This window comes from Mobula birostris, chromosome 13, assembly GCF_030028105.1.
Source record: "Mobula birostris isolate sMobBir1 chromosome 13, sMobBir1.hap1, whole genome shotgun sequence".
NCBI classification, from domain to species: Eukaryota; Metazoa; Chordata; class Chondrichthyes; order Myliobatiformes; family Myliobatidae; genus Mobula; species Mobula birostris.
In genome coordinates this window covers 75,214,400-75,225,662 of record NC_092382.1, presented here as the reverse complement: position 1 = coordinate 75,225,662, position 11,263 = coordinate 75,214,400, and positions in this window count along the sequence as shown.

Here is an 11,263-nt window from a genome sequence, read left to right as displayed (position 1 = left end):
CTGAGAACATTTACAAGGAGTGAAATCACAGGAAAGCTGCATTCATCATCAGGGACGCCCGTCACCCAGGTGATGCTCACTTCTCCATGCTGCTGTCCAGAAGGAGTGACAGGAGCGTCAGGTCTCATAGCAACAGGTTCAGCAATACTTCTACTCGTAAATGATCAGGTTCCTGCAGTAGAGGGGGTAATTTAATTTACCGCAACAATGAGCTCACATGAGAGGACTCCGCAAATCATGTTCTTGATATTTCCTTAATTAATAATTAATTAAAAGTAATATTTTAGTGCGCTTAGTCCATTGATGGATTAACTTCTTTGCCTCCTCCACAACTCGTGTCCAGTCTGCAATCAAAAGTGTAATCGGTGGCAGCTCAGTAAGAATCTGGTCCCAGAAATATCGGCTGTATTAGTGTATTAGTGCGTTGGAACTTGAGGTTTCCCTTCATTACTCTGCTTCCTGCTGGATGAGGCAAATTTGTCCTCCTATATCCAATTCTGAACTCATGCTCCCAATTACAATATTGTAACTTTAGAAAGGACACTCTTTCTACCCCTTGGTATAACTCGTTTTTTTTTCTTTGTGGCTATAATCTGCCTGTTCCCCCAAAGCGCATTGTAAGAAGAACTCATTAGTTAGAGGCAGAATAGACAATGACTCATGATATTTGCCCGCAATGCAAACTCTTCTCAAATTGTAGGCTCAATTATTTCCATGTCAGGGAAAATGAAATAGCATACCGACATAAAATATTCCTTTACTATCATCACACGTAGCCAGTAATCTATTGGTTAGTGCAACACTTCTAATATTACACAAGACTTCTTTACCCCATCACCTTGTTTCTTAATCTGATGCCCACACTGGCACTTGGTGTGCATCAAGTTGTAATAACATTGTGCCAGTCATGGCGTCCAACCATCTGGTATATGCAGCAGAGGTCTCAGTTTTATTGTGTTCCCTCAGATATAGTTAATGCTGGCAATAATCAAATTCGTGGAATTTACAATGGGCTTCACGAATTTAATTGAATTCATAGAAGAGTTCCGACCAATTGTGTTAGTCTGTATTTGATTCCGATGTATTTTTTTTTTTCCGCTGAGGACTGTATCTGGTTCCCTAGCTCTGCTATATCTAATGTGTTGACCATTGCAAACCTTGATAAGTAACATGTTTTCAATATTTCCACATTTCTTTCTCTTTATTCACTTTTTGACCGACACAAACTCCTCCCTCCTTAGTTTTCTCCAAAAAAAAAAGTATATAACCGTCCGGTTCTATACAAGCACCATTCGATTTCCCAGTTCTGGCATCTTTTTTCTCCATTTCTCGCCGAATAAAAGACCCGGAACCTTCACTCGGACACACAAGAAAGAAACAGAAAAGCACATCTCCCCTAGTTGGCCAGCGCACATTCCAAAGCCCTGCTATCTCTAGTCATAACCCAAACACTGCGCTACAGAGGAACTATTACATTAGCAGGGAAACTTCTCCCAGATCGTTACACCTTACCCCCAACCTCCAACCCCACCAAATTTAGTTAAGTCCTCATGACTTTCAGATAATTTGCCAAGCCTTCCTGCAACACACAAAGTCCAACTCAGGTGTAAAAGGCAGTGACATAGCTGCCCAAGGTGGTAGGGGCCTTACGCTGTTCTTGCGGTGCTACATAGGCCCGCTTATCCGGTGGTCTCCTAATTCTGTGACCCCTCCGTTCCCGCTCACCTAGCCCTTCAGGTTCCAACACTACCGGGGATGCTTCGGGTCTAGCTGGCAAGGCTTCCCCGGTCTATCATTCGTGCCCACCTGCAATTCGGACCCCTATGTCCATTAGTTAAGCCCTGCTTCAACCCAGGCTGTCCACAGATATCCCCCGCCCCCCAATTCCATCTGACTCAGCAAGAGAAGGGAGAGGAGACTAGACCCTTCCTCGATCAATGGGGAGTTAGCAAAAAGCAGCATATATTACACGTCCAGGTCCACATCCTCCAATCATAATCCTTCTCAGGGCTGGGGACCAGCTTATCCTCTCTTGCTATTGGCCCTGTAGTGTTCCTCGCGTCTCTGCAGAGTCCTCTTACTGGGTGTAGGCTCCAGGTCCGGTTCTGGGTCAACTTGCACCCCTTGGCCCAGAGACAGAAGGTGCTTCCGATGGAGAATAGTAACAGGCCCATTTCGATCCCTTAGTTTCACACGGAAAACTGATGCGTTTGACATCTGGGTCTCCACCGCGTGACCTCACCGTCTGATCATAACTCCTCTCATTTCCTTGGCTCTGCTTGGCGGTCACGACTGCAGCTCACTCCGAAGCCCACTTCCCATATCAGGAACATACTTCCGATACGTCTTCACTGTAAGTCCCGAGCATGTCCAGCAAGGTCGGATTAAACCTCCCTGGCTGGGGATCATCCTCTGGATGATAGGGAGTGGTCCTCGACATCTCGGCTGCAAACATATCCAGTAGCGCTAGGGTGAGCTTGCTCTCGAAATCCCGTCCCTGATCACGATGTATCCACCTGTGGAGGCCATGATAAATGAACTTCTTCTCCCATAACACTTCGGTTACCTCGGTCGCACTTTGGTCCTTGGTATGGAAAACCTGTGCATATCTAGTGTAGTAGGCCGTGATGACTAAGACATTCGCCGTGTTGCAGGTATCGGGTTCTATGTACCGGAGGTCCATACACACCAGGTCCAAGGGTACCACACTCGGCAAATGGGACAAGGGAGCTGTCCGCGTAGACAGCGCCTTCCGCCATATGCATCGAATGCCAGACTTGCAGTATTTCTCAGCCTCCGACACCATTCGTGGCCAGTAAAACGGATCATCATGAACGCTTTCGGGGTTCTTTTGAAGACCCGGACTTGGAATTACACTCTGACTACGTGTTTTTTTTTTTTCGGGCGGGAATAGGACCCGCTCTCGGGGTTTCACAGCGGGCCGTTGTTCCGCACGCCAAGGGCTCCGCTTCACAGATCGGCTCGCCTTTGAAGTCGTAGGTTCTCGGGGCTCTGGAGACGAGGGTTTGCAAGGTCGGTGTCACTTCAGGAGCTCCGAGGGTGTCGAGGGATTCGGAAGATCTACGGCGGTGAGCCGGAGACCGGATATCTTTGGGCAGAGAGCTCGAAACAAGTGACGCAACAGATTTTTAACATCGTAAGCCAGTGAGTTGTCTGTTATGTCTCCCTTCTCAACGTGAAACGTAACACATCTTTCTGCCTTATTAGGGAGCGAGAGACCCTGTGGATTGCCGAATGCCGGGTGACCAATGTAGACTTTGGGGCGCTGCAAGTCTTTGTCTTTACTGTTGGCTTGCTGACGCTTCTCGGTGGTGGGCGCCGATATTGTTTTTCCTGGTGGGGAGGGGCCATTGTTGCTTGCTGCCGCTTACGCGCGGGAGGGAGGGGAGCTGAAGAGCTTTGGGGTTCTAATATTTAACCGTCGTTCATTCCTTGGGTACTTTTCGTGGGTGGTTGAGAAGAAAAACGATGTATATTGTATACATTTCTCTGACATTAAATGTACCTTTGGACCTTTAGATCTTACAAGCGGCTTCGACACAGTCCTCCGGTACCTCTCTGGCAGAACCATTTGGGAACGCCGAGGTCGATTGGGAGGTGCCGTGATTTGATTTAGGTTCTGGTTTCCGCAACTGCAACCGGGGCCATTCTCGTAGCAATGGGGGCACCGAGACGTGTTTCGTCTTCTCCTCCTGAGCCATGTTGCACTTCCCGACCGCTGACCAAATGGTCCCGATGCCTGATCTTCTCTCTGAGCAGCTGCCACTTCCCTAAAACTCAATTCCGGCAAATAATTTGCCTTCAGAACAGTCAGGTTACAGCAAGCTTGTGGAATCGCGTCATCTCAAGTTGCCAATTGATCTACCGCTCAATCCTGCTCCTGCTTTCCTTCTGACTTCACCGTTAGGGCAAACTGACACATGTCTTGACCTTCGAGGCAGCAACTCTCTCCCACTGTTCGTCCCCGACCAGCCCCTAATGCGCACTTCAGGACAAAGCATCCACACAATGTTCCTGCTTTCCTACCGGTACTTCAGGGTGAAATCATAGGCAGACGTCGCCGCCGGCCACCGATGGTCTGTGGCTTCCAATTTCGGAGAGATCAGGATATAGGTTTTTGTCCGTCCGAATGAATGACCCCTCTGCGCCTTAGCTGCCTTCTAGCCGAAGGATGCGAGCAGAAAGCTTCCTCCTCCCACCCGGTTTTCCTGACGCATGTTCTGAAACCCCCGCCATGATCTCCATTGGACTCCCTGTTGCGCCAAAAGCGTTTTCCAGTGTTGTCATGTAATCGGACGTATTTACCAGTGGGTACCGGGACCTGTGAGCAGCCCGCCAACACAAACTCTCAACCAGTCTCTGTCGTTTTTCTTCATCAGACCAGTGTCACTCATGTAACAACTGAGAGGGCTGCTTCGCCCAAGTCCTATACTCCTCTTAACCCTTTATGGGCGGGTTTTATTCCAGAGAATAGGGCGAGCCTACTACAGCCGGGATTTTGGACGTGGGTATTTTTCCATTTATTCACCAGAGAGGTAGGGGCGGATACTAACTCAAAATTCTCACTCTTGCCTGCGAGACGGGGACTAAGTAGACATTACAGATCCGAGCACTCCTTCTCCTCACTCGTCAAAAACGACAGAACGCTGCCTTTGAAGTCTCCGTCCCCAGTTACCGGAAACTCGACGTGATTCAGCCCGCTCGGCTGCAGTTACGTCAGCGCTAGTCTGCAGTAAAACGGGGGATGCGCCCACCATTTTATCAACCTCCGCACTGCAATTGTAACTTTGCCAACAACTTTAACAGTACGTAACGGGTGAATTAACAATTCATCCGGAGTGCGAATATCTACACCACTCAACAAGAACGCGTTAGTTGCTGGTAACCCTCGTGGATGAACACCACCGCTCCACCCCGGCATTCCTGTACTAGCACAGACTCAAAATACACAAGCCACTGGTTCAATACTTAGGGCAATCACACAGCATCCAACGAAATCAATCCCGAGCGATACCCCACAATAGTAATCCCCACGTTCAGCCAGTTGCGTTGATCTAGGGGGAGACAGCCTCCGGCCCGGCCAAACCTGAGAAATCGTGTTAGCATGGATGCTGCCTGGTGTGTTCCCGGGTTACAAATCAGAAATAACGAACAGTACACAATAAGTAATTTAATGATCGAACTTTATAATTCTCAAATTGACCATAGGGTTAGTGAAGAAAATAAAAAAAAATAAATTCGCCCATTTTTGTGACGTTGGAGCTCGCTGTTTTCCCGTCTGCTCGTTCTCCATCGATTTCCTCCGGGCGCCGTCGACGCCCGACCTCATCCCAGGTCCACTCCGCCCTGTAGACTAATCCCGCTCCGTTATGACATCTTCTCTCTCCATCTTCTGTCGAGCAACAACCTGCAGGTCCCTCACTGTCGGGCACACAAGGAGGAAAACCACTCCCCTCATTGTCCGCCGCACATTACAAAGCCCCCGTTATCTCGAGTCATAACTCAAACACACTGCAGCCACAGAGAAATCATTGCATTGGCAGTGAAACTTTTCCCCAGGGCGTTACGCCAAAAAACAAGGAAAAAATAAAGGTGTGAGTTCGTGTTCATGCGTTCAATGTCCTTTTGGAAATCGGATGGCAGAGGGGAATGTCAACGTTTAAGGACCGAAACGGAAGTCAGCATAGAAGGTAGACTCCTTTCTTAATGCTAACAACCCTTACACCAATACTTTCTCGGGGTATGGGACCAGCTTGCACCTGCAATTTCACTTTCCCACTCGAACATTTTCTCTCCTGGAATTGGAATGGTACTTTTATACTTTCTCAGAGCATTCCCACATTTCAGAGTAACGGTACTCTCTCCTGCTCCACCATGACATGTTACCCATTTATTGCAAACATTGTGGGGGAGATAAGTATGCCTTCTGATAATTTGTCCTATTTCCTTACATGGGTTCAATGTGCAAAAATCCATTTATGTAACCAATCTGCATTATGATCAGCTGACTCTACCGAACTGCTCGGAAATGATTACTTCTATTAAGTTTATTTACTTCTATTACATTTTCCCTGTTATTTGTAAAACGAACACTCCTTCTAAACATGTTGATCAGCTTCATGCAAACAAAGAGTTAAAGTTGCGTGTCGCTTCATTGAACATAATTAGCGCCGGTTCCCCGGAGCCTTTTGCCGTCCCCGGAGTGTTTCTCTCTGCTATTCATAAGCTTCCCCTTCAGCCATTTCTCCCACTGCTAGCGAAAGCAGCCATCCAGTCATCGACCGCAATCAGCAGATTCGCAGAGATGGTGGACTCTGTGAAAACGAGATTGACTGGTTCCATCATTGATCAGTCTCTGGAAACCGCAGTGTGGAATATAACAGTAATTAGGAGTAATGAATTCTGGGCGGTTCAATTTATTTTCGCAGATTATGAGTGGTTGACCTTAGATCTTCGAATCACGAACGCACTAAAGACCATACAAGTGGTTTACTACCTCGCCCTGGCTATTATTGCTCTTCCAGGTGAGTCTCTCTGCAGAACTTAATTACGAAAGTGTCTTCAATTGTATTTAATCGACTTTGATGTGTACCTTTGTCTTAAAATCCATGCTGTTGCTGCACACGCAAGGAATTAATTCGTTAGCGCTTTCATATCAGCATTTGTGAATGCACTGTCAAAGCGCTGACGTTCACAGTGTATCTGGTAATTCTGGAAATGCAATAGTTCCTTCTCCATTCAGACTGATAGTTCATGTTTTCCCGCTCTTGGAAATATTTGCTGCTGTAAAATGTTGCTTCAACATCTTGTGTTTCCATACAAGTTCAATCTGAATTCTAACCCACAATATTCCCTTGGACAGCCGGTCTGATTGTCATATATACGCCCGGGCCTCTGCCTACCAGCCACCGCTCTGGGCTTGCAAATCCTTGTCCGTATCAGCCATATTATCGATGAGAACATTCCGCCACACCGCGCCTCTCAGAACCATCTGCATATTCATACAATCTCAGACCTCCTGAGATACGCTGTCCCTTCCTCATGTCATTCCAGCAGCATCCGCCAATTGCAGCTTCATGTTCATTGCAGCACATAAGTGTGAACACACATCTGAATTTTCACACGTTCCCTTTCACCTTCCTGTCTCCTCCTACGAGAAGGTCATATTTTTCTTAATTTCCTTTCGAACTGTTATTCTGAGACAGACGTAAAATCCTGTTATAATGAAATGCAAAGCAAGAAAACTCATAACCTGTCTTCTCCATATAAAGTCAACCTATTGTGAATACTTCTGGCTCCAGCCATTTCCTTGGTCCAAATACCAACTGCATTCTATTGGGCAATGCCAATCGCAGGTAGGAATTATTACTGAAATTCATGTTAAATTATGTTCAAGAAAAGCAAATAAAAACACAATATCAACGATCGTTCCGTTGAACTAATCCCCTATCACCGGCCATCCTCCTCCCCACAATGTCTGTATATGATTCCGTCCTCTAATTGGAATGATATGATACAATTAATAAAACGCCAGTATCATTATAATTTCATTTTCTTTAAATTCCCGTTGGGACATATCAGTTACTTAGTTGTTGTTCATATTACCTTACAATCTCAGAACTGGAATGGTAACCAAAAGGCTATGAAGCAGTTGTTTGGAGATAAAACAGGGCCATCGCTCCAGATTATTCAGCTTTCAACCAGAAGGAATAAAATGCGCAGTAAACAAACAGAGCAGCAGGAGTAGTGAAAGGGAATCAAGAGGTAGGATGAACGACTTGAAGGGAATAAACTCTCAGTGTGAGCGGGTGTGATGTAGAGTGGCTGACAAAAGTCTAACTGGTGCCATGGTGTTGAGCTAGAGGTAGCTGGGGTAAATCTATTCACATATTTTCAACTGTCACTACCATTCCGTTCAAGTCCAGCTACACCATGGTGTTGAGCTAGAGGTAGCTGGGGTAAATCTATTCACATATTTTCAACTGTCACTACCATTCCGTTCAAGTCCAGCTACACCATGGTGTTGAGCTAGAGGTAGCTGCGGTAAATCTATTCACATATTTCCAACTGTCACTAGCATTCCGTTCAAGTCCAGCTACACCATGGCTAATGGGACACATCGGCGCCCTTAATTCCTCAGGCAACCAAGGAAATTCAACATTCGCCAGTTACTCTTGCCAATTTCCAGAGACCCATCATAGAAAGAGTCCTGGTTGCATAATACAGGGCTTGGTATGGAAATAGTTTTCTGAAAATTGGAAGGAATTGTAGAATTATAAACGCAATTCATTCCATCGGAAAACAAACTAATTTCTTGTCCATTGATCTTCCCTGCAATTTCTTCAGCCTTGGAAATGCAACGAGCACAAGCAAAGACTTCGCCCCACCTAGCCTACCCTTATCATCGTCTCATACATCTAACTGCAATGCTATATTCTATATTCAATCTCATTCAATTGAATCACAATCAGTTAAGAACTGGGATAAACAACCATGAGGGAATAAACTCAATGTTCAACATCAATGTATTTAAAATGCAGTGAAAGCACTGGATGGTTGTGCACGTGCATACGTACTCCATGTGTACAAACCGTTTGAGAAGTTAGAGTATCATGCACTCCATTAACTGGAAGCAAACTCTCAGTAATATCTGTCCAGTTAACAAGCGATTCGTGTCCTCAGCATGCGACGTATTAAAATCAGATCTCAAACTTAACATGTCCCAGAGTACCGATTATTTTCTCCAAACTTCAGGTCAGTTGCTTCGAAGAAATTGTTGGGTCGTCGGAAAATTGGCTAAATAGGGCAGCTCTGAATCAATCACCTGTTCTACGAATTGAACTCAGCTGCACGGAAACATTTCCTGACAGCAAGTCAACAGCAACATTCCCAACAGCAAGTCAGAACTTGGATTGTATTGTGCAATGGTAAACATTCAGGGGCGGGAGACCGCCCTTTATCTAAACCCAGTCAATGTCAGGAAAGCTCAGGTAGTGGAATTTGCTTTTCTGCACTTTTATTGTTCGATAGGGAATTCACATCTTTTCCCCCAAAACGTATGACATTGTCAAATCATCAGCGGCCGTTATCCATGGTTTTTAAACGGATTTGTTGGGTGATGAACTTTTCCAAATATTGTGCTTCATCTTTCACTAGTTTACCTTACTCGTTGATAGTAATAATTGATTTTCTGTACCAATACATTCTTATAATTTTCTAAGAATGTATTCTTATATGATTTTCTAGGAATATATTCTTATATAATTCTTCTAGGAACATATTTTTTCTCAGCTAAAATAATTTCCTAATATGCCTGCCCAGATAAAAATGGTATAAATTATATGTAAACCATCCTGACAGTATTCCCTTCTTGATTCCTGTCCTTGCAGTGAATCTGGTGACGATATCAATCCTGTCCCAGGGACAGTGAGGGCTCGTCGTTTTCTTGGACCTGGTATTGAATAGGATTCCGAATATTTTCGTCCCATGGGAAGTCCTCTTCTGGTCAATGGATATGCCGGTTTGTAATATCCACGCCGTCCTGCTTTACGCCGCCATCCATTCTTCAGTCTGGTTTACCGTCATTTTCACCTTTGATCGATTTGTAGTCATTTGCTACCGGAAGGCGAAAACAAAATATTGCACTGGAAAAAAAAAAAAAAACAAACTGCAGCTGTTGTTCTGGGCACAGTGATTGCGATCAGCTGTTTAAGGAACATTTACTGGTATTTTCGGCTCGCAGGGAGATATTCAGCAATAATTGCTCCATTTATATGTTCAAAAAGTGTGTTGTATGTGTCCTTATCTATCTCGAGGCCAATCGACCTCCTCCATTATCTTATCACCCCGGTAGTTCCCTTTGTGCTGGTTCTTTTGACGAATGGTTTAGCCGCCAGACACGTCTTGGTCAACAGCAGATCCCGTAGGAGACTCCGGAGTTCCAGCAACGGGCAGAGCGCCAGAGACCCGGAGATGGAAAGCCGGAGAAAGTCCCTAGCTTTACTCCTGGTCATCCCGGGTAATTTCGCTCTGCCGTGGGCACCGTTCACTGTGTATTCTGCGTGGAATCTGCTGTGCTTTTCCAACTCTTCGACGCTTCCGCCCGATTGCCTGCGGGAGCTGGGCGTCATGCTGCAGCTTCTGAGCTGCTCCACAAACACGGCTCTTTACGCCCTGACACAGACCAGGTTCAGGGAGCCGCTGAAAGAGAAGATGAAATCCCTGCTCGCTCGCACTGTCCGTCTCTGGGCCTGACCCCAGGTATTATCAATGCTTCACTGTAACCCTCTGCTTTTGATGGCATCTGGCGCCTTACTTGTTCGACTCATTCCTCACCGGCTGTACAATTACGCATAATGCATAAATGTATCTTAATGATGTTCCAAGCAGTCATGGTCTCCTGTAGTCTGCGGAAGATCTATCACACTCTTCCATAAAAGGGCGTCATGCAGTTCCTATTGCAGATCAGTGCGGTCATTGTGCACACGTTGTTTCCCACTGCCCGCCGGGATTTTTTCTCTGGAAACACTGGGAATACAAAGACAAAGGGACAGAAGCCCGAAAGCACATGCTACCAGTCTCAAAGACTGTTCAATCCAGCCCGTCTACGATTATTGAATGCTTCTTTGACGCTTAATATGGATTCTTCACTTTGCAGTCTATTTTGTTGAGATTCTCCACCTTACTGTTTACTTGTTCTGCAGGTTACATGCAATTAAATGTTATACTGCATGTTTATTGTTTTATCTTGATATACAGTATTGAGGCCAAATTTGGTGATAAATTAATGATGAATATCACTTTTCATGACTCACATAGCAAACCGCTTGGCGGCCCTGTGATAAAATTTGGAAGATTGGATGTTTTAAAGTGACAGTGTGACAGTTTAAGATGTGGTCCCCCGGATTAACATGTCGCGACGAGGATGGGATTCGAGCCCACTCGTGCAGAGCACAATGGATTAGCAGTCCATCGCCCTAACCTCTCGGCCACATTATGACGCGCTGACGGCACGCCCGGCTGTGCGCAGACGCTGATCCGAACATCCTAATGCTTAGCCGACACTAACACATGGTTGCTCGGTTCTGGAATACCAGACCAACGGCTGAAATACCTAAAAAGAGATCGAAATCACTCTATCAGTAATGTACTGTATTGAATGTGGTGGACAATTTTCACTGGTTCCAATCCCAGAATATAACGCCGGGGCAAAATACAGTGGCATGTGCCTTTGAGAATTCCT